General features: G+C 47.0%; 44 non-coding genes across 44 annotated transcripts; all 44 read right to left on the reverse strand.

The window, feature by feature from the left end:
• Nucleotides 1–321: 321 nt before the first annotated feature.
• Nucleotides 322–440, reverse strand: LOC125598449. The gene has a single exon (XR_007332435.1). It is a non-coding gene; the product is annotated as a 5S ribosomal RNA (ribosomal RNA).
• A 385-nt stretch (nt 441–825) lies between these two features.
• Nucleotides 826–944, reverse strand: LOC125598417. Its single transcript, XR_007332403.1, has one exon. It is a non-coding gene; the product is annotated as a 5S ribosomal RNA (ribosomal RNA).
• Nucleotides 945–1330: 386 nt separating this feature from the next.
• Nucleotides 1331–1451, reverse strand: LOC125598322. Its single transcript, XR_007332357.1, has one exon. It is a non-coding gene; the product is annotated as a 5S ribosomal RNA (ribosomal RNA).
• Nucleotides 1452–1833: 382 nt separating this feature from the next.
• LOC125598428 lies at nt 1834–1952 on the reverse strand. The gene has a single exon (XR_007332414.1). It is a non-coding gene; the product is annotated as a 5S ribosomal RNA (ribosomal RNA).
• A 382-nt stretch (nt 1953–2334) lies between these two features.
• Nucleotides 2335–2453, reverse strand: LOC125598439. Its single transcript, XR_007332425.1, has one exon. It is a non-coding gene; the product is annotated as a 5S ribosomal RNA (ribosomal RNA).
• Nucleotides 2454–2836: 383 nt separating this feature from the next.
• On the reverse strand, nt 2837–2955 carry LOC125598450. The gene has a single exon (XR_007332436.1). It is a non-coding gene; the product is annotated as a 5S ribosomal RNA (ribosomal RNA).
• Nucleotides 2956–3333: 378 nt separating this feature from the next.
• LOC125598324 lies at nt 3334–3452 on the reverse strand. The gene has a single exon (XR_007332359.1). It is a non-coding gene; the product is annotated as a 5S ribosomal RNA (ribosomal RNA).
• Nucleotides 3453–3836: 384 nt separating this feature from the next.
• LOC125598335 lies at nt 3837–3955 on the reverse strand. Its single transcript, XR_007332370.1, has one exon. It is a non-coding gene; the product is annotated as a 5S ribosomal RNA (ribosomal RNA).
• A 380-nt stretch (nt 3956–4335) lies between these two features.
• Nucleotides 4336–4454, reverse strand: LOC125598346. Its single transcript, XR_007332381.1, has one exon. It is a non-coding gene; the product is annotated as a 5S ribosomal RNA (ribosomal RNA).
• Nucleotides 4455–4837: 383 nt separating this feature from the next.
• Nucleotides 4838–4956, reverse strand: LOC125598357. The gene has a single exon (XR_007332392.1). It is a non-coding gene; the product is annotated as a 5S ribosomal RNA (ribosomal RNA).
• A 377-nt stretch (nt 4957–5333) lies between these two features.
• On the reverse strand, nt 5334–5452 carry LOC125598321. The gene has a single exon (XR_007332356.1). It is a non-coding gene; the product is annotated as a 5S ribosomal RNA (ribosomal RNA).
• A 384-nt stretch (nt 5453–5836) lies between these two features.
• LOC125598368 lies at nt 5837–5955 on the reverse strand. The gene has a single exon (XR_007332397.1). It is a non-coding gene; the product is annotated as a 5S ribosomal RNA (ribosomal RNA).
• Nucleotides 5956–6339: 384 nt separating this feature from the next.
• LOC125598379 lies at nt 6340–6458 on the reverse strand. Its single transcript, XR_007332398.1, has one exon. It is a non-coding gene; the product is annotated as a 5S ribosomal RNA (ribosomal RNA).
• Nucleotides 6459–6842: 384 nt separating this feature from the next.
• Nucleotides 6843–6961, reverse strand: LOC125598390. Its single transcript, XR_007332399.1, has one exon. It is a non-coding gene; the product is annotated as a 5S ribosomal RNA (ribosomal RNA).
• A 382-nt stretch (nt 6962–7343) lies between these two features.
• LOC125598401 lies at nt 7344–7462 on the reverse strand. The gene has a single exon (XR_007332400.1). It is a non-coding gene; the product is annotated as a 5S ribosomal RNA (ribosomal RNA).
• A 383-nt stretch (nt 7463–7845) lies between these two features.
• Nucleotides 7846–7964, reverse strand: LOC125598412. The gene has a single exon (XR_007332401.1). It is a non-coding gene; the product is annotated as a 5S ribosomal RNA (ribosomal RNA).
• Nucleotides 7965–8347: 383 nt separating this feature from the next.
• LOC125598320 lies at nt 8348–8466 on the reverse strand. The gene has a single exon (XR_007332355.1). It is a non-coding gene; the product is annotated as a 5S ribosomal RNA (ribosomal RNA).
• Nucleotides 8467–8851: 385 nt separating this feature from the next.
• LOC125598416 lies at nt 8852–8970 on the reverse strand. Its single transcript, XR_007332402.1, has one exon. It is a non-coding gene; the product is annotated as a 5S ribosomal RNA (ribosomal RNA).
• Nucleotides 8971–9354: 384 nt separating this feature from the next.
• Nucleotides 9355–9473, reverse strand: LOC125598444. Its single transcript, XR_007332430.1, has one exon. It is a non-coding gene; the product is annotated as a 5S ribosomal RNA (ribosomal RNA).
• A 384-nt stretch (nt 9474–9857) lies between these two features.
• Nucleotides 9858–9976, reverse strand: LOC125598418. The gene has a single exon (XR_007332404.1). It is a non-coding gene; the product is annotated as a 5S ribosomal RNA (ribosomal RNA).
• A 383-nt stretch (nt 9977–10359) lies between these two features.
• Nucleotides 10360–10478, reverse strand: LOC125598419. The gene has a single exon (XR_007332405.1). It is a non-coding gene; the product is annotated as a 5S ribosomal RNA (ribosomal RNA).
• A 385-nt stretch (nt 10479–10863) lies between these two features.
• Nucleotides 10864–10982, reverse strand: LOC125598420. The gene has a single exon (XR_007332406.1). It is a non-coding gene; the product is annotated as a 5S ribosomal RNA (ribosomal RNA).
• Nucleotides 10983–11364: 382 nt separating this feature from the next.
• On the reverse strand, nt 11365–11483 carry LOC125598421. The gene has a single exon (XR_007332407.1). It is a non-coding gene; the product is annotated as a 5S ribosomal RNA (ribosomal RNA).
• A 383-nt stretch (nt 11484–11866) lies between these two features.
• LOC125598422 lies at nt 11867–11985 on the reverse strand. Its single transcript, XR_007332408.1, has one exon. It is a non-coding gene; the product is annotated as a 5S ribosomal RNA (ribosomal RNA).
• Nucleotides 11986–12369: 384 nt separating this feature from the next.
• LOC125598451 lies at nt 12370–12488 on the reverse strand. The gene has a single exon (XR_007332437.1). It is a non-coding gene; the product is annotated as a 5S ribosomal RNA (ribosomal RNA).
• Nucleotides 12489–12871: 383 nt separating this feature from the next.
• On the reverse strand, nt 12872–12990 carry LOC125598445. Its single transcript, XR_007332431.1, has one exon. It is a non-coding gene; the product is annotated as a 5S ribosomal RNA (ribosomal RNA).
• Nucleotides 12991–13375: 385 nt separating this feature from the next.
• On the reverse strand, nt 13376–13494 carry LOC125598423. Its single transcript, XR_007332409.1, has one exon. It is a non-coding gene; the product is annotated as a 5S ribosomal RNA (ribosomal RNA).
• A 385-nt stretch (nt 13495–13879) lies between these two features.
• Nucleotides 13880–13998, reverse strand: LOC125598424. Its single transcript, XR_007332410.1, has one exon. It is a non-coding gene; the product is annotated as a 5S ribosomal RNA (ribosomal RNA).
• A 384-nt stretch (nt 13999–14382) lies between these two features.
• Nucleotides 14383–14501, reverse strand: LOC125598425. Its single transcript, XR_007332411.1, has one exon. It is a non-coding gene; the product is annotated as a 5S ribosomal RNA (ribosomal RNA).
• Nucleotides 14502–14886: 385 nt separating this feature from the next.
• Nucleotides 14887–15005, reverse strand: LOC125598426. The gene has a single exon (XR_007332412.1). It is a non-coding gene; the product is annotated as a 5S ribosomal RNA (ribosomal RNA).
• Nucleotides 15006–15389: 384 nt separating this feature from the next.
• LOC125598427 lies at nt 15390–15508 on the reverse strand. Its single transcript, XR_007332413.1, has one exon. It is a non-coding gene; the product is annotated as a 5S ribosomal RNA (ribosomal RNA).
• A 385-nt stretch (nt 15509–15893) lies between these two features.
• LOC125598429 lies at nt 15894–16012 on the reverse strand. The gene has a single exon (XR_007332415.1). It is a non-coding gene; the product is annotated as a 5S ribosomal RNA (ribosomal RNA).
• Nucleotides 16013–16395: 383 nt separating this feature from the next.
• On the reverse strand, nt 16396–16514 carry LOC125598430. Its single transcript, XR_007332416.1, has one exon. It is a non-coding gene; the product is annotated as a 5S ribosomal RNA (ribosomal RNA).
• Nucleotides 16515–16899: 385 nt separating this feature from the next.
• LOC125598431 lies at nt 16900–17018 on the reverse strand. Its single transcript, XR_007332417.1, has one exon. It is a non-coding gene; the product is annotated as a 5S ribosomal RNA (ribosomal RNA).
• A 385-nt stretch (nt 17019–17403) lies between these two features.
• LOC125598432 lies at nt 17404–17522 on the reverse strand. The gene has a single exon (XR_007332418.1). It is a non-coding gene; the product is annotated as a 5S ribosomal RNA (ribosomal RNA).
• Nucleotides 17523–17907: 385 nt separating this feature from the next.
• On the reverse strand, nt 17908–18026 carry LOC125598433. Its single transcript, XR_007332419.1, has one exon. It is a non-coding gene; the product is annotated as a 5S ribosomal RNA (ribosomal RNA).
• Nucleotides 18027–18411: 385 nt separating this feature from the next.
• Nucleotides 18412–18530, reverse strand: LOC125598434. The gene has a single exon (XR_007332420.1). It is a non-coding gene; the product is annotated as a 5S ribosomal RNA (ribosomal RNA).
• Nucleotides 18531–18915: 385 nt separating this feature from the next.
• Nucleotides 18916–19034, reverse strand: LOC125598435. Its single transcript, XR_007332421.1, has one exon. It is a non-coding gene; the product is annotated as a 5S ribosomal RNA (ribosomal RNA).
• Nucleotides 19035–19418: 384 nt separating this feature from the next.
• LOC125598436 lies at nt 19419–19537 on the reverse strand. The gene has a single exon (XR_007332422.1). It is a non-coding gene; the product is annotated as a 5S ribosomal RNA (ribosomal RNA).
• Nucleotides 19538–19921: 384 nt separating this feature from the next.
• On the reverse strand, nt 19922–20040 carry LOC125598437. The gene has a single exon (XR_007332423.1). It is a non-coding gene; the product is annotated as a 5S ribosomal RNA (ribosomal RNA).
• Nucleotides 20041–20425: 385 nt separating this feature from the next.
• On the reverse strand, nt 20426–20544 carry LOC125598438. Its single transcript, XR_007332424.1, has one exon. It is a non-coding gene; the product is annotated as a 5S ribosomal RNA (ribosomal RNA).
• A 385-nt stretch (nt 20545–20929) lies between these two features.
• On the reverse strand, nt 20930–21048 carry LOC125598440. Its single transcript, XR_007332426.1, has one exon. It is a non-coding gene; the product is annotated as a 5S ribosomal RNA (ribosomal RNA).
• Nucleotides 21049–21436: 388 nt separating this feature from the next.
• Nucleotides 21437–21555, reverse strand: LOC125598441. The gene has a single exon (XR_007332427.1). It is a non-coding gene; the product is annotated as a 5S ribosomal RNA (ribosomal RNA).
• A 381-nt stretch (nt 21556–21936) lies between these two features.
• LOC125598323 lies at nt 21937–22054 on the reverse strand. The gene has a single exon (XR_007332358.1). It is a non-coding gene; the product is annotated as a 5S ribosomal RNA (ribosomal RNA).
• Nucleotides 22055–22270: the final 216 nt, after the last annotated feature.

Below are 22270 nucleotides of genomic sequence, written 5' to 3' on the forward strand. Positions count from 1 at the left end.
TACATGATTTTTCTTGCCGTTTTGTTTCGATCGAAAAAGTGCATCGAGATTAATGGCGTTAGAAGCATCAAAAACACCCTGAGAATCCGCTTTCGATCTTTTTACGTGCCATAACTTTCCGCAGCCCGTTTGAGGGTCAAAACGGCTGAATTTGAGCCCGAAAAATTGCACCCCCTATTCACCGCCCATTATGGTTTCTGGGCTTTCCGAAATGGTGCTATGGGCGACGTAGTTTCTCTCACGGTTCAAAAGTTATGAGGTTTCCAAGTTTAGACTCGTTTTAGGATGCAAAAAAAAAAAAAATTAAAAAATAAAAAAAGGGGTGTGCAACACGAGGACTTCCCGGGAGGTCACCCATCCTAGTACTACTCTCGCCCAAGCACGCTTAACTGCGGAGTTCTGATGGGATCCGGTGCATTAGTGCTGGTATGATCGCACCCGTCAGTACATCACTCTCGTTTCTATATATCCTTTTCCGGCCAATCCAAGTGTGAGGCCGTGGGGCCCACATGATTTTCTTGCCGTTTTGTTTCGAGCGAAAAAGTGCATCGAGGTTAATGGCGTTAAGAAAGCATCAAAAACACCCTGAGAATCCGCTTTCGATCTTTTTTACGTGCCAAAACTTTCCGCAGCCCGTTTGAGGGTCAAAACGGCTGAATTTGAGCCCGAAAAATTGGCACCGCCTATTCACCGCCCATTATGGTTTCTGGGGCTTTCCGAAATGGTGCTATGGGCGACGTAGTTCCTCACGGTTCAAAAGTTATGAGGTTTCCAAGTTTAGACTCGTTTAGGATGCAAAAAAAAAAAAAAATTAAAAAATAAAAAGGGGTGCAACACGAGGACTTCCCGGGAGGTCACCCATCCTAGTACTACTCTCGCCCAAGCACGCTTAACTGCGGAGTTCTGATGGGATCCGGTGCATTAGTGCTGGTATGATCGCACCCGTCAGTACATCACTCTCGTTTCTATATATCCTTTTCGCGGCCAATCCAAGTGTGAAGGCCGTGGGACCCACATGATTTTCTTGCCGTTTTTTGTTTCGAGCGAAAAAGTGCATCGAGGTTAATGGCGTTAAGAAAGCATCAAAAACACCTGAGAATCCGCTTTCGATCTTTTTACGTGCCAAAACTTTCCGCAGCCCGTTTGAGGGTCAAAACGGCTGAATTTGAGCCCGAAAAATTGGCACCGCCTATTCACCGCCCATTATGGTTTCTGGGGCTTTCCGAAATGGTGCTATGGGCGACGTAGTTCCTCACGGTTCAAAAGTTATGAGGTTTCCAAGTTTAGACTCGTTTTAGGATGCAAAAAAAAAAAAAAAAATAAAAAAAAAGGGGTGCAACACGAGGACTTCCCGGGAGGTCACCCATCCTAGTACTACTCTCGCCCAAGCACGCTTAACTGCGGAGTTCTGATGGGATCCGGTGCATTAGTGCTGGTGTATGATCGCACCCGTCAGTACATCACTCTCGTTTCTACATATATCCTTTTCCCGGCCAATCCAGTGTAAGGCCGTGGGGCCCACATGATTTTCTTGCCGTTTTGTTTCGAGCGAAAAAGTGCGTCGAGGTTAATGGCGTTTAGAAAGCATCAAAAACATCCTGAGAATCCGCTTTCGATCTTTTTTACGTGCCAAAACTTTCCGCAGCCCGTTTGAGGGTCAAAACGGCTGAATTTGAGCCCGAAAAATTGGCGCCGCCTATTCACCGCCCATTATGGTTTCTGGGCCTTTCCGAAATGGTGCTATGGGCGACGTAGTTCCTCACGGTTCAAAAGTTATGAGGTTTCCAAGTTTAGACTCGTTTTAGGATGCAAAAAAAAATTAAAAAATAAAAAGGGGTGCAACACGAGGACTTCCCGGGAGGTCACCCATCCTAGTACTACTCTCGCCCAAGCACGCTTAACTGCGGAGTTCTGATGGGATCCGGTGCATTAGTGCTGGTATGATCGCACCCGTCAGTACATCACTCTCGTTTCTACATATCCTTTTCGCGGCCAATCCAAGTGTAAGGCCGTGGGGCCCACATGATTTTTCTTGCCGTTTTGTTTCGAGCGAAAAAGTGCGTCGAGGTTAATGGCGTTAAGAAAGCATCAAAAACATCCTGAGAATCCGCTTTCGATCTTTTTTACGTGCCAAAACTTTCGCAGCCCGTTTGAGGGTCAAAACGGCTGAATTTGAGCCCGAAAAATTGGCGCCGCCTATTCACCGCCCATTATGGTTTCTGGGCCTTTCCGAAATGGTGCTATGGGCGACGTAGTTCCTCACGGTTCAAAAGTTATGAGGTTTCCAAGTTTAGACTCGTTTTATGCAAAAAAAAAAAAAATTAAAAATAAAAAGGGGTGCAACACGAGGACTTCCCGGGAGGTCACCCATCCTAGTACTACTCTCGCCCAAGCACGCTTAACTGCGGAGTTCTGATGGGATCCGGTGCATTAGTGCTGGTATGATCGCACCCGTCAGTACATCACTCTCGTTTCTATATATCCTTTTTGCGGCCAATCCAAGTGTAAGGCCGTGGGGCCCACATGATTTTCTTGCCGTTTTGTTTCGAGCGAAAAAGTGCGTCGAGGTTAATGGCGTTAAGAAAGCATCAAAAACATCCTGAGAATCCACTTTCGATCTTTTTTACGTGCCATAACTTTCCGCAGCCCGTTTGAGGGTCAAAACGGCTGAATTTGAGCCCGAAAAATTGCGCCGCCTATTCACCGCCCATTATGGTTTCTGGGGCTTTCCGAAATGGTGCTATGGGCGACGTAGTTCCTCACGGTTCAAAAGTTATGAGGTTTCCAAGTTTAGACTCGTTTTAGGATGCAAAAAAAAAAAATTAAAAAATAAAAAGGGGTGCAACACGAGGACTTCCCGGGAGGTCACCCATCCTAGTACTACTCTCGCCCAAGCACGCTTAACTGCGGAGTTCTGATGGGATCCGGTGCATTAGTGCTGGTATGATCGCACCCGTCAGTACATCACTCTCGTTTCTATATATCCTTTTCGCGGCCAATCCAAGTGTGAGGCCGTGGGCCCACATGATTTTCTTGCCGTTTTTTTCGAGCGAAAAAGTGCGTCGAGGTTAATGGCGTTAAGAAAGCATCAAAAACACCCTGAGAATCCGCTTTCGATCTTTTTTACGTGCCAAAACTTTCCGCAGCCCGTTTGAGGGTCAAAACGGCTGAATTTGAGCCCGAAAAATTGGCACCGCCTATTCACCGCCCATTATGGTTTCTGGGGCTTTCCGAAACGGTGCTATGGGCGACGTAGTTCCTCACGGTTCAAAAGTTATGAGGTTTTCAAGTTTAGACTCGTTTTAGGATGCAAAAAAAAATAAAAAATAAAAAGGGGTGCAACACGAGGACTTCCCGGGAGGTCACCCATCCTAGTACTACTCTCGCCCAAGCACGCTTAACTGCGGAGTTCTGATGGGATCCGGTGCATTAGTGCTGGTATGATCGCACCCGTCAGTACATCACTCTCGTTTCTATATACCCTTTTCGCGGCCAATCCAAGTGTAAGGCCGTGGGGCCCACATGATTTTCTTGCCGTTTTGTTTCGAGCGAAAAAGTGCGTCGAGGTTAATGGCGTTTAGAAAGCATCAAAAACATCCTGAGAATCCGCTTTCGATCTTTTTTACGTGCCAAAACTTTCCGCAGCCCGTTTGAGGGTCAAAACGGCTGAATTTGAGCCCGAAAAATGGCACCGCCTATTCACCGCCCATTATGGTTTCTGGGGCTTTCCGAAATGGTGCTATGGGCGACGTAGTTCCTCACGGTTCAAAAGTTATGAGGTTTCCAAGTTTAGACTCGTTTTAGGATGCAAAAAAAAAAAAATTAAAAAAATAAAAGGGGTGCAACACGAGGACTTCCCGGGAGGTCACCCATCCTAGTACTACTCTCGCCCAAGCACGCTTAACTGCGGAGTTCTGATGGGATCCGGTGCATTAGTGCTGGTATGATCGCACCCGTCAGTACATCACTCTCGTTTCTACATACCCTTTTGCGGCCAATCCAAGTGTGAGGCCGTGGGACCCACATGATTTCTTGCCGTTTTTTCGAGACGAAAAAGTGCGTCGAGGTTAATGGCGTTCAGAAAGCATCAAAAACACCCTGAGAATCCGCTTTCGATCTTTTTTACGTGCCAAAACTTTCGCAGCCCGTTTGAGGGTCAAAACGGCTGAATTTGAGCCCGAAAAATTGGCACCGCCTATTCACCGCCCATTATGGTTTCTGGGGCTTTCCGAAATGGTGCTATGGGCGACGTAGTTCCTCACGGTTCAAAAGTTATGAGGTTTCCAAGTTTAGACTCGTTTTAGGATGCAAAAAAAAAAAAATAAAAAATAAAAAGGGGTGCAACACGAGGACTTCCCGGGAGGTCACCCATCCTAGTACTACTCTCGCCCAAGCACGCTTAACTGCGGAGTTCTGATGGGATCCGGTGCATTAGTGCTGGTATGATCGCACCCGTCAGTACATCACTCTCGTTTCTATATACCCTTTTCGCGGCCAATCCAAGTGTGAGGCCGTGGGGCCCACATGATTTTCTTGCCGTTTTGTTTCGAGCGAAAAAGTGCGTCGAGGTTAATGGCGTTTAGAAAGCATCAAAAACATCCTGAGAATCCGCTTTCGATCTTTTTTACGTGCCAAAACTTTCCGCAGCCCGTTTGAGGGTCAAAACGGCTGAATTTGAGCCCGAAAAATTGGCGCCGCCTATTCACCGCCCATTATGGTTTCTGGGGCTTTCCGAAATGGTGCTATGGGCGACGTAGTTCCTCACGGTTCAAAAGTTATGAGGTTTCCAAGTTTAGACTCGTTTAGGAGGCAAAAAAAAAAAATTAAAAAATAAAAAGGGGTGCAACACGAGGACTTCCCGGGAGGTCACCCATCCTAGTACTACTCTCGCCCAAGCACGCTTAACTGCGGAGTTCTGATGGGATCCGGTGCATTAGTGCTGGTATGATCGCACCCGTCAGTACATCACTCTCGTTTCTACATATCCTTTTCGCGGCCAATCCAAGTGTAAGGCCGTGGGGCCCACATGATTTTCTGCCGTTTTGTTTCGAGCGAAAAAGTGCATCGAGGTTAATGGCGTTCAGAAAGCATCAAAAACACCTGAGAATCCGCTTTCGATCTTTTTTACGTGCCAAAACTTTCCGCAGCCCGTTTGAGGGTCAAAACGGCTGAATTTGAGCCCGAAAAATTGGCACGCCTATTCACCGCCCATTATGGTTTCTGGGGTTTCCGAAATGGTGCTATGGGCGACGTAGTTCCTCACGGTTCAAAAGTTATGAGGTTTCCAAGTTTAGACTTGTTTGATGCAAAAAAAAAAAAATTAAAAATAAAAAGGGGTGCAACACGAGGACTTCCCGGGAGGGCACCCATCCTAGTACTACTCTCGCCCAAGCACGCTTAACTGCGGAGTTCTGATGGGATCCGATGCATTAGTGCTGGTATGATCGCACCCGTCAGTACATCACTCTCGTTTCTATATACCCTTTTCGCGGCCAATCCAAGTGTGAGGCCGTGGGACCCACATGATTTTCTTGCCGTTTTTTTCGATCGAAAAAGTGCGTCGAGGTTAATGGCGTTCAGAAAGCATCAAAAACACCCTGAGAATCCGCTTTCGATCTTTTTTACGTGCCAAAACTTTCCGCAGCCCGTTTGAGGGTCAAAACGGCTGAATTTGAGCCCGAAAAATTGGCACCGCCTATTCACCGCCCATTATGGTTTCTGGGGCTTTCCGAAATGGTGCTATGGGCGACGTAGTTCCTCACGGTTCAAAAGTTATGAGGTTTCCAAGTTTAGACTTGTTTTAGGATGCAAAAAAAAAAAAAAAATTAAAAAAAAAGGGGTGCAACACGAGGACTTCCCGGGAGGTCACCCATCCTAGTACTACTCTCGCCCAAGCACGCTTAACTGCGGAGTTCTGATGGGATCCGGTGCATTAGTGCTGGTATGATCGCACCCGTCAGTACATCACTCTCGTTTCTACATACCCTTTTCGCGGCCAATCCAAGTGTGAGGCCGTGGGACCCACATGATTTTCTTGCCGTTTTTTTCGAGCGAAAAAGTGCGTCGAGGTTAATGGCGTTCAAGAAAGCATCAAAAACACCTCTGAGAATCCGCTTTCGATCTTTTTTACGTGCCAAAACTTTCCGCAGCCCGTTTGAGGGTCAAAACGGCTGAATTTGAGCCCGAAAAATTGGCCCGCCTATTCACCGCCCATTATGGTTTCTGGGGCTTTCCGAAATGGTGCTATGGGCGACGTAGTTCCTCACGGTTCAAAAGTTATGAGGTTTCCAAGTTTAGACTCGTTTTAGGATGCAAAAAAAAAAAAAAATTAAAATAAAAGGGGTGCAACACGAGGACTTCCCGGGAGGTCACCCATCCTAGTACTACTCTCGCCCAAGCACGCTTAACTGCGGAGTTCTGATGGGATCCGGTGCATTAGTGCTGGTATGATCGCACCCGTCAGTACATCACTCTCGTTTCTATATACCTTTTCGCGGCCAATCCAAGTGTGAGGCCATGGGACCCACATGATTTTCTTGCCGTTTTGTTTCGATCGAAAAAGTGCATCGAGATAAATGGCGTTCAGAAAGCATCAAAAACACCCTGAGAATCCGCTTTCGATCTTTTTTACGTGCCAAAACTTTCCGCAGCCCGTTTGAGGGTCAAAACGGCTGAATTTGAGCCCGAAAATTGGCACCGCCTATTCACCGCCCATTATGGTTTCTGGGGCTTTCCGAAATGGTGCTATGGGCGACGTAGTTCCTCACGGTTCAAAAGTTATGAGGTTTCCAAGTTTAGACTTGTTTTAGGATGCAAAAAAAAAAAAAAATAAAAAATAAAAAGGGGTGCAACACGAGGACTTCCCGGGAGGTCACCCATCCTAGTACTACTCTCGCCCAAGCACGCTTAACTGCGGAGTTCTGATGGGATCCGGTGCATTAGTGCTGGTATGATCGCACCCGTCAGTACATCACTCTCGTTTCTACATACCTTTTCGCGGCCAATCCAAGTGTGAGGCCGTGGGACCCACATGATTTTCTTGCCGTTTTTTTTCGAGCGAAAAAGTGCGTCGAGGTTAATGGCGTTCAGAAAGCATCAAAAACACCCTGAGAATCCGCTTTCGATCTTTTTTACGTGCCAAAATTTCCGCAGCCCGTTTGAGGGTCAAAACGGCTGAATTTGAGCCCGAAAAATTGGCACCGCCCCTATTCACCGCCCATTATGGTTTCTGGGGCTTTCCGAAATGGTGCTATGGGCGACGTAGTTCCTCACGGTTCAAAAGTTATGAGGTTTCCAAGTTTAGACTTGTTTTATGCAAAAAAAAAAAAATTAAAAAATAAAAAGGGGTGCAACACGAGGACTTCCCGGGAGGTCACCCATCCTAGTACTACTCTCGCCCAAGCACGCTTAACTGCGGAGTTCTGATGGGATCCGGTGCATTAGTGCTGGTATGATCGCACCCGTCAGTACATCACTCTCGTTTCTACATACCCTTTTCGCGGCCAATCCAAGTGTGAGGCCGTGGGACCCACATGATTTTCTTGCCGTTTTTTTCGAGCGAAAAAGTGCGTCGAGGTTAATGGCGTTCAGAAAGCATCAAAAACACCCTGAGAATCCGCTTTCGATCTTTTTTACGTGCCAAAACTTTCCGCTGCCCGTTTGAGGGTCAAAACGGCTGAATTTGAGCCCGAAAAATTGGCCCCGCCTATTCACCGCCCATTATGGTTTCTGGGGATTTCCGAAATGGTGCTATGGGCGACGTAGTTCCTCACGGTTCAAAAGTTATGAGGTTTCCAAGTTTAGACTTGTTTTAGGATGCAAAAAAAAAAAATTAAAAAATAAAAAGGGGTGCAACACGAGGACTTCCCGGGAGGTCACCCATCCTAGTACTACTCTCGCCCAAGCACGCTTAACTGCGGAGTTCTGATGGGATCCGGTGCATTAGTGCTGGTATGATCGCACCCGTCAGTACATCACTCTCGTTTCTACATACCCTTTTCGCGGCCAATCCAAGTGTGAGGCCGTGGGACCCACATGATTTTCTTGCCGTTTTGTTTCGATCGAAAAAGTGCGTCGAGGTTAATGGCGTTCAGAAAGCATCAAAAACACCCTGAGAATCCGCTTTCGATCTTTTTTACGTGCCAAAACTTTCCGCAGCCCGTTTGAGGGTCAAAACGGCTGAATTTGAGCCCGAAAAATTGGCACCGCCTATTCACCGCCCATTATGGTTTCTGGGGCTTTCCGAAATGGTGCTATGGGCGACGTAGTTCCTCACGGTTCAAAAGTTATGAGGTTTCCAAGTTTAGACTTGTTTTAGGATGCAAAAAAAAAAAAATTAAAAAATAAAAGGGGGCAACACGAGGACTTCCCGGGAGGTCACCCATCCTAGTACTACTCTCGCCCAAGCACGCTTAACTGCGGAGTTCTGATGGGATCCGGTGCATTAGTGCTGGTATGATCGCACCCGTCAGTACATCACTCTCGTTTCTACATACCCTTTTCGCGGCCAATCCAAGTGTGAGGCCGTGGGACCCACATGATTTTCTTGCCGTTTTTTTTCGAGCGAAAAAGTGCGTCGAGGTTAATGGCGTTCAGAAAGCATCAAAAACACCCTGAGAATCCGCTTTCGATCTTTTTTACGTGCCAAAACTTTCCGCAGCCCGTTTGAGGGTCAAAACGGCTGAATTTGAGCCCGAAAAATTGGCACCGCCTATTCACCGCCCATTATGGTTTCTGGGGATTTCCGAAATGGTGCTATGGGCGACGTAGTTCCTCACGGTTCAAAAGTTATGAGGTTTCCAAGTTTAGACTTGTTTTAGGATGCAAAAAAAAAAAAAATAAAAAATAAAAAGGGGTGCAACACGAGGACTTCCCGGGAGGTCACCCATCCTAGTACTACTCTCGCCCAAGCACGCTTAACTGCGGAGTTCTGATGGGATCCGGTGCATTAGTGCTGGTATGATCGCACCCGTCAGTACATCACTCTCGTTTCTACATACCCTTTTCGCGGCCAATCCAAGTGTGAGGCCATGGGACCCACATGATTTTCTTGCCGTTTTGTTTCGATCGAAAAAGTGCGTCGAGATAAATGGCGTTCAGAAAGCATCAAAAACACCCTGAGAATCCGCTTTCGATCTTTTTTACGTGCCAAAACTTTCCGCAGCCCGTTTGAGGGTCAAAACGGCTGAATTTGAGCCCGAAAAATTGGCACCGCCTATTCACCGCCCATTATGGTTTCTGGGGCTTTCCGAAATGGTGCTATGGGCGACGTAGTTCCTCACGGTTCAAAAGTTATGAGGTTTCCAAGTTTAGACTTGTTTTAGGATGCAAAAAAAAAAAAAATAAAAAATAAAAAGGGTGCAACACGAGGACTTCCCGGGAGGTCACCCATCCTAGTACTACTCTCGCCCAAGCACGCTTAACTGCGGAGTTCTGATGGGATCCGGTGCATTAGTGCTGGTATGATCGCACCCGTCAGTACATCACTCTCGTTTCTACATACCCTTTTCGCGGCCAATCCAAGTGTGAGGCCGTGGGACCCACATGATTTTCTTGCCGTTTTTTTCGATCGAAAAAGTGCGTCGAGGTTAATGGCGTTCAGAAAGCATCAAAAACACCCTGAGAATCCGCTTTCGATCTTTTTTACGTGCCAAAACTTTCCGCAGCCCGTTTGAGGGTCAAAACGGCTGAATTTGAGCCCGAAAAATTGGCACCGCCTATTCACCGCCCATTATGGTTTCTGGGGCTTTCCGAAATGGTGCTATGGGCGACGTAGTTCCTCACGGTTCAAAAGTTATGAGGTTTCCAAGTTTAGACTGTTTTAGGATGCAAAAAAAAAAAAAATTAAAAAATAAAAAGGGGTGCAACACGAGGACTTCCCGGGAGGTCACCCATCCTAGTACTACTCTCGCCCAAGCACGCTTAACTGCGGAGTTCTGATGGGATCCGGTGCATTAGTGCTGGTATGATCGCACCCGTCAGTACATCACTCTCGTTTCTACATACCCTTTTCGCGGCCAATCCAAGTGTGAGGCCGTGGGACCCACATGATTTTCTTGCCGTTTTGTTTCGATCGAAAAAGTGCATCGAGATAAATGGCGTTCAGAAAGCATCAAAAACACCCTGAGAATCCGCTTTCGATCTTTTTTACGTGCCAAACTTTCCGCAGCCCGTTTGAGGGTCAAAACGGCTGAATTTGAGCCCGAAAAATTGGCACCGCCTATTCACCGCGCATTATGGTTTCTGGGGATTTCCGAAATGGTGCTATGGGCGACGTAGTTCCTCACGGTTCAAAAGTTATGAGGTTTCCAAGTTTAGACTTGTTTTAGGATGCAAAAAAAAAAAAATTAAAAATAAAAAGGGGTGCAACACGAGGACTTCCCGGGAGGTCACCCATCCTAGTACTACTCTCGCCCAAGCACGCTTAACTGCGGAGTTCTGATGGGATCCGGTGCATTAGTGCTGGTATGATCGCACCCGTCAGTACATCACTCTCGTTTCTACATACCCTTTTCCGGCCAATCCAAGTGTGAGGCCGTGGGACCCACATGATTTTCTTGCCGTTTTTTTTCGATCGAAAAAGTGCGTCGAGGTTAATGGCGTTCAGAAAGCATCAAAAACACCCTGAGAATCCGCTTTCGATCTTTTTTACGTGCCAAAACTTTCCGCAGCCCGTTTGAGGGTCAAAACGGCTGAATTTGAGCCCGAAAAATTGGCACCGCCTATTCACCGCCCATTATGGTTTCTGGGGCTTTCCGAAATGGTGCTATGGGCGACGTAGTTCCTCACGGTTCAAAAGTTATGAGGTTTCCAAGTTTAGACTTGTTTTAGGATGCAAAAAAAAAAAAAAATTAAAAAATAAAAGGGGTGCAACACGAGGACTTCCCGGGAGGTCACCCATCCTAGTACTACTCTCGCCCAAGCACGCTTAACTGCGGAGTTCTGATGGGATCCGGTGCATTAGTGCTGGTATGATCGCACCCGTCAGTACATCACTCTCGTTTCTACATACCCTTTTCGCGGCCAATCCAAGTGTGAGGCCGTGGGACCCACATGATTTTCTTGCCGTTTTGTTTCGATCGAAAAAGTGCGTCGAGGTTAATGGCGTTCAGAAAGCATCAAAAACACCCTGAGAATCCGCTTTCGATCTTTTTTACGTGCCAAAACTTTCCGCAGCCCGTTTGAGGGTCAAAACGGCTGAATTTGAGCCCGAAAAATTGGCACCGCCTATTCACCGCCCATTATGGTTTCTGGGGCTTTCCGAAATGGTGCTATGGGCGACGTAGTTCCTCACGGTTCAAAAGTTATGAGGTTTCCAAGTTTAGACTTGTTTTAGATGCAAAAAAAAAAAATTAAAAATAAAAAGGGGTGCAACACGAGGACTTCCCGGGAGGTCACCCATCCTAGTACTACTCTCGCCCAAGCACGCTTAACTGCGGAGTTCTGATGGGATCCGGTGCATTAGTGCTGGTATGATCGCACCCGTCAGTACATCACTCTCGTTTCTACATACCCTTTTCGCGGCCAATCCAAGTGTGAGGCCGTGGGACCCACATGATTTTCTTGCCGTTTTGTTTCGATCGAAAAAGTGCGTCGAGGTTAATGGCGTTAAGAAAGCATCAAAAACACCCTGAGAATCCGCTTTCGATCTTTTTTACGTGCCAAACTTTCCGCAGCCCGTTTGAGGGTCAAAACGGCTGAATTTGAGCCCGAAAAATTGGCACCGCCTATTCACCGCCCATTATGGTTTCTGGGGCTTTCCGAAATGGTGCTATGGGCGACGTAGTTCCTCACGGTTCAAAAGTTATGAGGTTTCCAAGTTTAGACTTGTTTTAGGATGCAAAAAAAAAAAAATTAAAAATAAAAAGGGGTGCAACACGAGGACTTCCCGGGAGGTCACCCATCCTAGTACTACTCTCGCCCAAGCACGCTTAACTGCGGAGTTCTGATGGGATCCGGTGCATTAGTGCTGGTATGATCGCACCCGTCAGTACATCACTCTCGTTTCTACATACCCTTTTTGCGGCCAATCCAAGTGTGAGGCCGTGGGACCCACATGATTTTCTTGCCGTTTTGTTTCGATCGAAAAAGTGCGTCGAGGTTAATGGCGTTCAGAAAGCATCAAAAACACCCTGAGAATCCGCTTTCGATCTTTTTTACGTGCCAAAACTTTCCGCAGCCCGTTTGAGGGTCAAAACGGCTGAATTTGAGCCCGAAAAATTGCGCCGCCTATTCACCGCCCATTATGGTTTCTGGGGCTTTCCGAAATGGTGCTATGGGCGACGTAGTTCCTCACGGTTCAAAAGTTATGAGGTTTCCAAGTTTAGACTTGTTTTAGGATGCAAAAAAAAAAAAAATTAAAAAAAAAAAGGGGTGCAACACAAGGACTTCCCGGGAGGTCACCCATCCTAGTACTACTCTCGCCCAAGCACGCTTAACTCCGGAGTTCTGATGGGATCCGGTGCATTAGTGCTGGTATGATCGCACCCGTCAGTACATCACTCTCGTTTCTACATACCCTTTTCGCGGCCAATCCAAGTGTGAGGCCGTGGGACCCACATGATTTTCTTGCCGTTTTTTTCGATCGAAAAAGTGCGTCGAGGTTAATGGCGTTCAGAAAGCATCAAAAACACCCTGAGAATCCGCTTTCGATCTTTTTTACGTGCCAAAACTTTCCGCAGCCCGTTTGAGGGTCAAAACGGCTGAATTTGAGCCCGAAAAATTGGCACCGCCTATTCACCGCCCATTATGGTTTCTGGGGCTTTCCGAAATGGTGCTATGGGCGACGTAGTTCCTCACGGTTCAAAAGTTATGAGGTTTCCAAGTTTAGACTTGTTTTAGGATGCAAAAAAAAAAAAATTAAAAAATAAAAAGGGTGCAACACGAGGACTTCCCGGGAGGTCACCCATCCTAGTACTACTCTCGCCCAAGCACGCTTAACTGCGGAGTTCTGATGGGATCCGGTGCATTAGTGCTGGTATGATCGCACCCGTCAGTACATCACTCTCGTTTCTACATACCCTTTTTGCGGCCAATCCAAGTGTGAGGCCGTGGGACCCACATGATTTTCTTGCCGTTTTGTTTCGATCGAAAAAGTGCGTCGAGGTTAATGGCGTTCAGAAAGCATCAAAAACACCCTGAGAATCCGCTTTCGATCTTTTTTACGTGCCAAAACTTTCCGCAGCCCGTTTGAGGGTCAAAACGGCTGAATTTGAGCCCGAAAAATTGGCACCGCCTATTCACCGCCCATTATGGTTTCTGGGGCTTTCCGAAATGGTGCTATGGGCGACGTAGTTCCTCACGGTTCAAAAGTTATGAGGTTTCCAAGTTTAGACTTGTTTTAGGATGCAAAAAAAAAAAAATTAAAAAATAAAAAGGGGTGCAACACGAGGACTTCCCGGGAGGTCACCCATCCTAGTACTACTCTCGCCCAAGCACGCTTAACTGCGGAGTTCTGATGGGATCCGGTGCATTAGTGCTGGTATGATCGCACCCGTCAGTACATCACTCTCGTTTCTACATATCCTTTTCGCGGCCAATCCAAGTGTAAGGCCGTGGGGCCCACATGATTTTCTTGCCGTTTTGTTTCGAGCGAAAAAGTGCGTCGAGGTTAATGGCGTTTAGAAAGCATCAAAAACATCCTGAGAATCCGCTTTCGATCTTTTTTACGTGCCAAAACTTTCCGCAGCCCGTTTGAGGGTCAAAACGGCTGAATTTGAGCCCGAAAAATTGGCGCCGCCTATTCACCGCCCATTATGGTTTCTGGGGCTTTCCGAAATGGTGCTATGGGCGACGTAGTTCCTCACGGTTCAAAAGTTATGAGGTTTCCAAGTTTAGACTTGTTTTAGGATGCAAAAAAAAAAAAATTAAAAAATAAAAAGGGGTGCAACACGAGGACTTCCCGGGAGGTCACCCATCCTAGTACTACTCTCGCCCAAGCACGCTTAACTGCGGAGTTCTGATGGGATCCGGTGCATTAGTGCTGGTATGATCGCACCCGTCAGTACATCACTCTCGTTTCTACATACCCTTTTTGCGGCCAATCCAAGTGTGAGGCCGTGGGACCCACATGATTTTCTTGCCGTTTTGTTTCGATCGAAAAAGTGCGTCGAGGTTAATGGCGTTCAGAAAGCATCAAAAACACCCTGAGAATCCGCTTTCGATCTTTTTTACGTGCCAAAACTTTCCGCAGCCCGTTTGAGGGTCAAAACGGCTGAATTTGAGCCCGAAAAATTGGCACCGCCTATTCACCGCCCATTATGGTTTCTGGGGCTTTCCGAAATGGTGCTATGGGCGACGTAGTTCCTCACGGTTCAAAAGTTATGAGGTTTCCAAGTTTAGACTTGTTTTAGGATGCAAAAAAAAAAAATTAAAAAATAAAAAGGGGTGCAACACGAGGACTTCCCGGGAGGTCACCCATCCTAGTACTACTCTCGCCCAAGCACGCTTAACTGCGGAGTTCTGATGGGATCCGGTGCATTAGTGCTGGTATGATCGCACCCGTCAGTACATCACTCTCGTTTCTACATACCCTTTTCGCGGCCAATCCAAGTGTGAGGCCATGGGATCCACATGATTTTCTTGCCGTTTTTTTTCGATCGAAAAAGTGCGTCGAGGTTAATGGCGTTCAGAAAGCATCAAAAACACCCTGAGAATCCGCTTTCGATCTTTTTTACGTGCCAAAACTTTCCGCAGCCCGTTTGAGGGTCAAAACGGCTGAATTTGAGCCCGAAAAATTGGCACCGCCTATTCACCGCCCATTATGGTTTCTGGGGCTTTCCGAAATGGTGCTATGGGCGACGTAGTTCCTCACGGTTCAAAAGTTATGAGGTTTCCAAGTTTAGACTTGTTTTAGGATGCAAAAAAAAAAAAAATAAAAAATAAAAAGGGGTGCAACACGAGGACTTCCCGGGAGGTCACCCATCCTAGTACTACTCTCGCCCAAGCACGCTTAACTGCGGAGTTCTGATGGGATCCGGTGCATTAGTGCTGGTATGATCGCACCCGTCAGTACATCACTCTCGTTTCTACATACCCTTTTTGCGGCCAATCCAAGTGTGAGGCCGTGGGACCCACATGATTTTCTTGCCGTTTTGTTTCGATCGAAAAAGTGCGTCGAGGTTAATGGCGTTCAGAAAGCATCAAAAACACCCTGAGAATCCGCTTTCGATCTTTTTTACGTGCCAAAACTTTCCGCAGCCCGTTTGAGGGTCAAAACGGCTGAATTTGAGCCCGAAAAATTGGCACCGCCTATTCACCGCCCATTATGGTTTCTGGGGCTTTCCGAAATGGTGCTATGGGCGACGTAGTTCCTCACGGTTCAAAAGTTATGAGGTTTCCAAGTTTAGACTTGTTTTAGGATGCAAAAAAAAAAAAATTAAAAATAAAAAGGGGTGCAACACGAGGACTTCCCGGGAGGTCACCCATCCTAGTACTACTCTCGCCCAAGCACGCTTAACTGCGGAGTTCTGATGGGATCCGGTGCATTAGTGCTGGTATGATCGCACCCGTCAGTACATCACTCTCGTTTCTACATACCCTTTTCGCGGCCAATCCAAGTGTGAGGCCGTGGGACCCACATGATTTTCTTGCCGTTTTGTTTCGATCGAAAAAGTGCGTCGAGGTTAATGGCGTTCAGAAAGCATCAAAAACACCCTGAGAATCCGCTTTCGATCTTTTTTACGTGCCAAAACTTTCCGCAGCCCGTTTGAGGGTCAAAACGGCTGAATTTGAGCCCGAAAAATTGGCACCGCCTATTCACCGCCCATTATGGTTTCTGGGGCTTTCCGAAATGGTGCTATGGGCGACGTAGTTCCTCACGGTTCAAAAGTTATGAGGTTTCCAAGTTTAGACTTGTTTTAGGATGCAAAAAAAAAAAAATTAAAAAATAAAAAGGGGTGCAACACGAGGACTTCCCGGGAGGTCACCCATCCTAGTACTACTCTCGCCCAAGCACGCTTAACTGCGGAGTTCTGATGGGATCCGGTGCATTAGTGCTGGTATGATCGCACCCGTCAGTACATCACTCTCGTTTCTACATACCCTTTTCGCGGCCAATCCAAGTGTGAGGCCGTGGGACCCACATGATTTTCTTGCCGTTTTGTTTCGATCGAAAAAGTGCGTCGAGGTTAATGGCGTTCAGAAAGCATCAAAAACACCCTGAGAATCCGCTTTCGATCTTTTTTACGTGCCAAAACTTTCCGCAGCCCGTTTGAGGGTCAAAACGGCTGAATTTGAGCCCGAAAAATTGGCACCGCCTATTCACCGCCCATTATGGTTTCTGGGGCTTTCCGAAATGGTGCTATGGGCGACGTAGTTCCTCACGGTTCAAAAGTTATGAGGTTTCCAAGTTTAGACTTGTTTTAGGATGCAAAAAAAAAAAAATAAAAATAAAAAGGGGTGCAACACGAGGACTTCCCGGGAGGTCACCCATCCTAGTACTACTCTCGCCCAAGCACGCTTAACTGCGGAGTTCTGATGGGATCCGGTGCATTAGTGCTGGTATGATCGCACCCGTCAGTACATCACTCTCGTTTCTACATACCCTTTTCGCGGCCAATCCAAGTGTGAGGCCATGGGACCCACATGATTTTCTTGCCGTTTTGTTTCGATCGAAAAAGTGCATCGAGATAAATGGCGTTCAGAAAGCATCAAAAACACCCTGAGAATCCGCTTTCGATCTTTTTTACGTGCCAAAACTTTCCGCAGCCCGTTTGAGGGTCAAAACGGCTGAATTTGAGCCCGAAAAATTGGCACCGCCTATTCACCGCCCATTATGGTTTCTGGGGCTTTCCGAAATGGTGCTATGGGCGACGTAGTTCCTCACGGTTCAAAAGTTATGAGGTTTCCAAGTTTAGACTTGTTTTAGGATGCAAAAAAAAAAAAATTAAAAAATAAAAAGGGGTGCAACACGAGGACTTCCCGGGAGGTCACCCATCCTAGTACTACTCTCGCCCAAGCACGCTTAACTGCGGAGTTCTGATGGGATCCGGTGCATTAGTGCTGGTATGATCGCACCCGTCAGTACATCACTCTCGTTTCTACATACCCTTTTCGCGGCCAATCCAAGTGTGAGGCCGTGGGACCCACATGATTTTCTTGCCGTTTTTTTTCGATCGAAAAAGTGCGTCGAGGTTAATGGCGTTCAGAAAGCATCAAAAACACCCTGAGAATCCGCTTTCGATCTTTTTTACGTGCCAAAACTTTCCGCAGCCCGTTTGAGGGTCAAAACGGCTGAATTTGAGCCCGAAAAATTGGCACCGCCTATTCACCGCCCATTATGGTTTCTGGGGCTTTCCGAAATGGTGCTATGGGCGACGTAGTTCCTCACGGTTCAAAAGTTATGAGGTTTCCAAGTTTAGACTTGTTTTAGGATGCAAAAAAAAAAAAATTAAAAAATAAAAAGGGGTGCAACACGAGGACTTCCCGGGAGGTCACCCATCCTAGTACTACTCTCGCCCAAGCACGCTTAACTGCGGAGTTCTGATGGGATCCGGTGCATTAGTGCTGGTATGATCGCACCCGTCAGTACATCACTCTCGTTTCTACATACCCTTTTTGCGGCCAATCCAAGTGTGAGGCCGTGGGACCCACATGATTTTCTTGCCGTTTTGTTTCGATCGAAAAAGTGCGTCGAGGTTAATGGCGTTCAGAAAGCATCAAAAACACCCTGAGAATCCGCTTTCGATCTTTTTTACGTGCCAAAACTTTCCGCAGCCCGTTTGAGGGTCAAAACGGCTGAATTTGAGCCCGAAAAATTGGCACCGCCTATTCACCGCCCATTATGGTTTCTGGGGCTTTCCGAAATGGTGCTATGGGCGACGTAGTTCCTCACGGTTCAAAAGTTATGAGGTTTCCAAGTTTAGACTTGTTTTAGGATGCAAAAAAAAAAAAATTAAAAAATAAAAAGGGGTGCAACACGAGGACTTCCCGGGAGGTCACCCATCCTAGTACTACTCTCGCCCAAGCACGCTTAACTGCGGAGTTCTGATGGGATCCGGTGCATTAGTGCTGGTATGATCGCACCCGTCAGTACATCACTCTCGTTTCTACATACCCTTTTCGCGGCCAATCCAAGTGTGAGGCCGTGGGACCCACATGATTTTCTTGCCGTTTTGTTTCGATCGAAAAAGTGCGTCGAGGTTAATGGCGTTCAGAAAGCATCAAAAACACCCTGAGAATCCGCTTTCGATCTTTTTTACGTGCCAAAACTTTCCGCAGCCCGTTTGAGGGTCAAAACGGCTGAATTTGAGCCCGAAAAATTGGCACCGCCTATTCACCGCCCATTATGGTTTCTGGGGCTTTCCGAAATGGTGCTATGGGCGACGTAGTTCCTCACGGTTCAAAAGTTATGAGGTTTCCAAGTTTAGACTTGTTTTAGGATGCAAAAAAAAAAAAATAAAAAAATAAAAAGGGGTGCAACACGAGGACTTCCCGGGAGGTCACCCATCCTAGTACTACTCTCGCCCAAGCACGCTTAACTGCGGAGTTCTGATGGGATCCGGTGCATTAGTGCTGGTATGATCGCACCCGTCAGTACATCACTCTCGTTTCTACATACCCTTTTCGCGGCCAATCCAAGTGTGAGGCCGTGGGACCCACATGATTTTCTTGCCGTTTTTTTTCGATCGAAAAAGTGCGTCGAGGTTAATGGCGTTCAGAAAGCATCAAAAACACCCTGAGAATCCGCTTTCGATCTTTTTTACGTGCCAAAACTTTCCGCAGCCCGTTTGAGGGTCAAAACGGCTGAATTTGAGCCCGAAAAATTGGCACCGCCTATTCACCGCCCATTATGGTTTCTGGGGCTTTCCGAAATGGTGCTATGGGCGACGTAGTTCCTCACGGTTCAAAAGTTATGAGGTTTCCAAGTTTAGACTTGTTTTAGGATGCAAAAAAAAAAAAAATTAAAAATAAAAAGGGGTGCAACACGAGGACTTCCCGGGAGGTCACCCATCCTAGTACTACTCTCGCCCAAGCACGCTTAACTGCGGAGTTCTGATGGGATCCGGTGCATTAGTGCTGGTATGATCGCACCCGTCAGTACATCACTCTCGTTTCTACATACCCTTTTTGCGGCCAATCCAAGTGTGAGGCCGTGGGACCCACATGATTTTCTTGCCGTTTTGTTTCGATCGAAAAAGTGCGTCGAGGTTAATGGCGTTCAGAAAGCATCAAAAACACCCTGAGAATCCGCTTTCGATCTTTTTTAAGTGCCAAAACTTTCCGCAGCCCGTTTGAGGGTCAAAACGGCTGAATTTGAGCCCGAAAAATTGGCACCGCCTATTCACCGCCCATTATGGTTTCTGGGGCTTTCCGAAATGGTGCTATGGGCGACGTAGTTCCTCACGGTTCAAAAGTTATGAGGTTTCCAAGTTTAGACTTGTTTTAGGATGCAAAAAAAAAAAATTAAAAAATAAAAAGGGGTGCAACACGAGGACTTCCCGGGAGGTCACCCATCCTAGTACTACTCTCGCCCAAGCACGCTTAACTGCGGAGTTCTGATGGGATCCGGTGCATTAGTGCTGGTATGATCGCACCCGTCAGTACATCACTCTCGTTTCTACATACCCTTTTCGCGGCCAATCCAAGTGTGAGGCCGTGGGACCCACATGATTTTCTTGCCGTTTTGTTTCGAGCGAAAAAGTGCGTCGAGGTTAATGGCGTTCAGAAAGCATCAAAAACACCCTGAGAATCCGCTTTCGATCTTTTTTACGTGCCAAAACTTTCCGCAGCCCGTTTGAGGGTCAAAACGGCTGAATTTGAGCCCGAAAAATTGGCACCGCCTATTCACCGCCCATTATGGTTTCTGGGGCTTTCCGAAATGGTGCTATGGGCGACGTAGTTCCTCACGGTTCAAAAGTTATGAGGTTTCCAAGTTTAGACTTGTTTTAGGATGCAAAAAAAAAAAATTAAAAAATAAAAAGGGGTGCAACACGAGGACTTCCCGGGAGGTCACCCATCCTAGTACTACTCTCGCCCAAGCACGCTTAACTGCGGAGTTCTGATGGGATCCGGTGCATTAGTGCTGGTATGATCGCACCCGTCAGTACATCACTCTCGTTTCTACATACCCTTTTCGCGGCCAATCCAAGTGTGAGGCCGTGGGACCCACATGATTTTCTTGCCGTTTTGTTTCGATCGAAAAAGTGCGTCGAGGTTAATGGCGTTCAGAAAGCATCAAAAACACCCTGAGAATCCGCTTTCGATCTTTTTTACGTGCCAAAACTTTCCGCAGCCCGTTTGAGGGTCAAAACGGCTGAATTTGAGCCCGAAAAATTGGCACCGCCTATTCACCGCCCATTATGGTTTCTGGGGCTTTCCGAAATGGTGCTATGGGCGACGTAGTTCCTCACGGTTCAAAAGTTATGAGGTTTCCAAGTTTAGACTTGTTTTAGGATGCAAAAAAAAAAAAATTAAAAAATAAAAAGGGGTGCAACACGAGGACTTCCCGGGAGGTCACCCATCCTAGTACTACTCTCGCCCAAGCACGCTTAACTGCGGAGTTCTGATGGGATCCGGTGCATTAGTGCTGGTATGATCGCACCCGTCAGTACATCACTCTCGTTTCTACATACCCTTTTCGCGGCCAATCCAAGTGTGAGGCCGTGGGACCCACATGATTTTCTTGCCGTTTTTTTTCGATCGAAAAAGTGCGTCGAGGTTAATGGCGTTCAGAAAGCATCAAAAACACCCTGAGAATCCGCTTTCGATCTTTTTTACGTGCCAAAACTTTCCGCAGCCCGTTTGAGGGTCAAAACGGCTGAATTTGAGCCCGAAAAATTGGCACCGCCTATTCACCGCCCATTATGGTTTCTGGGGCTTTCCGAAATGGTGCTATGGGCGACGTAGTTCCTCACGGTTCAAAAGTTATGAGGTTTCCAAGTTTAGACTTGTTTTAGGATGCAAAAAAAAAAAAATTAAAAAATAAAAAGGGGTGCAACACGAGGACTTCCCGGGAGGTCACCCATCCTAGTACTACTCTCGCCCAAGCACGCTTAACTGCGGAGTTCTGATGGGATCCGGTGCATTAGTGCTGGTATGATCGCACCCGTCAGTACATCACTCTCGTTTCTACATACCCTTTTCGCGGCCAATCCAAGTGTGAGGCCGTGGGACCCACATGATTTTCTTGCCGTTTTGTTTCGAGCGAAAAAGTGCGTCGAGGTTAATGGCGTTCAGAAAGCATCAAAAACACCCTGAGAATCCGCTTTCGATCTTTTTTACGTGCCAAAACTTTCCGCAGCCCGTTTGAGGGTCAAAACGGCTGAATTTGAGCCCGAAAAATTGGCACCGCCTATTCACCGCCCATTATGGTTTCTGGGCCTTTCCGAAATGGTGCTATGGGCGACGTAGTTCCTCACGGTTCAAAAGTTATGAGGTTTCCAAGTTTAGACTCGTTTTAGGATGCAAAAAAAAAAAGAAAATTAAAAAATAAAAAGGGGTGCAACACGAGGACTTCCCGGGAGGTCACCCATCCTAGTACTACTCTCGCCCAAGCACGCTTAACTGCGGAGTTCTGATGGGATCCGGTGCATTAGTGCTGGTATGATCGCACCCGTCAGTACATCACTCTTGTTTCTACATATCCTTTTCCGGCCAATCCAAGTGTAAGGCCGTGGGGCCCACATGATTTTCTTGCCGTTTTGTTTCGAGCGAAAAAGTGCGTCGAGGTTAATGGCGTTTAGAAAGCATCAAAAACATCCTGAGAATCCGCTTTCGATCTTTTTTACGTGCCAAAACTTTCCGCAGCCCGTTTGAGGGTCAAAACGGCTGAATTTGAGCCCGAAAAATTGGCGCCGCCTATTCACCGCCCATTATGGTTTCTGGGCCTTTCCGAAATGGTGCTATGGGCGACGTAGTTCCTCACGGTTCAAAAGTTATGAGGTTTCCAAGTTTAGACTCGTTTTAGGATGCAAAAAAAAAATTAAAAAATAAAAAGGGGTGCAACACGAGGACTTCCCGGGAGGTCACCCATCCTAGTACTACTCTCGCCCAAGCACGCTTACTGCGGAGTTCTGATGGGATCCGGTGCATTAGTGCTGGTATGATCGCACCCGTCAGTACATCACTCTCGTTTCTACATATCCTTTTCGCGGCCAATCCAAGTGTAAGGCCGTGGGGCCCACATGATTTTCTTGCCGTTTTGTTTCGAGCGAAAAAGTGCGTCGAGGTTAATGGCGTTTAGAAAGCATCAAAAACATCCTGAGAATCCGCTTTCGATCTTTTTTACGTGCCAAAACTTTCCGCAGCCCGTTTGAGGGTCAAAACGGCT

This window comes from Brassica napus, unplaced genomic scaffold (genome assembly GCF_020379485.1).
Source record: "Brassica napus cultivar Da-Ae unplaced genomic scaffold, Da-Ae ScsIHWf_1705;HRSCAF=2333, whole genome shotgun sequence".
Taxonomy (NCBI): Eukaryota; Viridiplantae; Streptophyta; class Magnoliopsida; order Brassicales; family Brassicaceae; genus Brassica; species Brassica napus.